The sequence below is a fragment of the Rhipicephalus sanguineus genome, chromosome 1 (genome assembly GCF_013339695.2).
Source record: "Rhipicephalus sanguineus isolate Rsan-2018 chromosome 1, BIME_Rsan_1.4, whole genome shotgun sequence".
Classification (NCBI taxonomy): Eukaryota; Metazoa; Arthropoda; class Arachnida; order Ixodida; family Ixodidae; genus Rhipicephalus; species Rhipicephalus sanguineus.
The window spans coordinates 124436524-124438026 of record NC_051176.1 but is presented as its reverse complement, the minus strand read 5'-3'; the positions used below and the strand labels follow the sequence as shown (position 1 = coordinate 124438026).

Sequence of the window (1503 nt, the reverse complement as noted above, 5' to 3'; positions counted from 1 at the left end):
ACACCCTCAAAAACAATTAGTAATAATAAATGTATCTCAGCCATGTCGGTCGTCATCGTCCTCTTTGAAAGCCAGCTCCCGGTTTTGTTCCGAAGGCATGTGCCGCTCTACATGATGTTAATTTTTTCTCGCTAGTTCTTTGTTTCTTATTTTTAGAATGGAGACAATGCGACATACATTGTGTTCCACGTGTATAACGACGCCAGTTTTAGCCCGTATGTCCACCCGCCCCTCAACTCCGGCGTGGTCAAGTGGCTAGGATACCTGGCTCTCACCCAGGAGGCCCGGGTTCGATTCCCGGCGCCGGAAGAGTGTGGTCTCATGGTGTAACGGTTAGCACTCTGGACTCTGAATCCAGCGATCCGAGTTCAAATCTCAGTGAGACCTGCTATTTTTTTTTTTTTTCATAAGCGTGGCAATATATAGTACGAATTAAGTTTTAATGTTCATTTCTCTTTCAATAAGCCCGTACAACAATGTATGTAGACAGCGACAAGTTAGAACAAAAGATATAAAAGCAATCGGCGACGACGTCACAATTAAACCGCTACAGTCGTTGAAGTAATAGAACATTCTTCATAGTAAACATTGAAAGAATCGTGTGTATCTTGAAAACAGGAGCGGATGAGGTGGCTCTCCCCTCTTGTCACGTCAAGTGTTGTTGTTGTTGAGTGATTCTTTGGAAAAGATGCTTCTTAGACAGGGGGCGGAGGACACTCCGCACACGTGCTCATCTCTTCCCCCTGTTGTGGCCGGCAGTGCATTCCCCGAAAGGGAGGAGGGATAACGACGTGCACAGGTGTGCAGGTGCCATCCGCAGCGGCTGTGCCCGCGCTTTCCCAGGCATTGCTTCCAACTGCCGATGCGACGTAGCCGTTGTCTTGCTAGCTTTCCCTGCATTGGGATCTCCGTGGAAAACAGCGCTCTTCGGAGGAAAAATGGGGAGCAAGGACCACGAGGCCGGCGTGTGATCGGCGGGGTGTCCCACGTGCTGGCCCGGCGTCGAGTGTTGTTGTTGTAGTGGTTCTGGGGGGGGGGGGGGGGGACGCTAATTTCTGCAGCCCTTGAGGGAGCACGGCGCAGCGTCTAGGCGTCGAGTGTGCCGTACCTGAACTACGGACCTCCTTGCTCTCTTGCAATAGGCCACCACCAATGGGGCCAGTCTTGAAAAGCGGGTAGAAGGCTCCTCGCCAGTCGACATTTGAAGAAGTCTCTGTAAACGTCATTACTTTGTACATACTGTAAATACAGTTGTTTCGAAAACACTAGCGTCCTGAATGTCGGGCTCTACGCTCTTTCAGTTTTGTAGTTTTCTTCAAGTACGTTGTGCAAGCTGGCATTCAAGACGTACTCGACAAGACGTAACGCGTAGTTTCCGCGCTTCGAACACACTTGTTGTGGATGTATGTTGTGAATGTTAGTAGAGTCAGCAAAATTTAATCACCTGGACTTTTAATTTCATTCAACAGCGACCAGTCGTCTGCAAAAAGTGTAATCTGTACT

General features: G+C 49.0%; 2 non-coding genes across 2 annotated transcripts; both read left to right on the top strand.

The window, feature by feature from the left end:
- Positions 1 to 237: 237 nt before the first annotated feature.
- On the top strand, positions 238 to 309 carry Trnae-cuc (transfer RNA glutamic acid (anticodon CUC)). Its single transcript has one exon. It is a non-coding gene; the product is annotated as a tRNA-Glu (tRNA).
- A 6-nt stretch (positions 310 to 315) lies between these two features.
- Positions 316 to 387, top strand: Trnaq-cug (transfer RNA glutamine (anticodon CUG)). The gene has a single exon. It is a non-coding gene; the product is annotated as a tRNA-Gln (tRNA).
- The last annotated feature ends 1116 nt before the right edge of the window (positions 388 to 1503 follow it).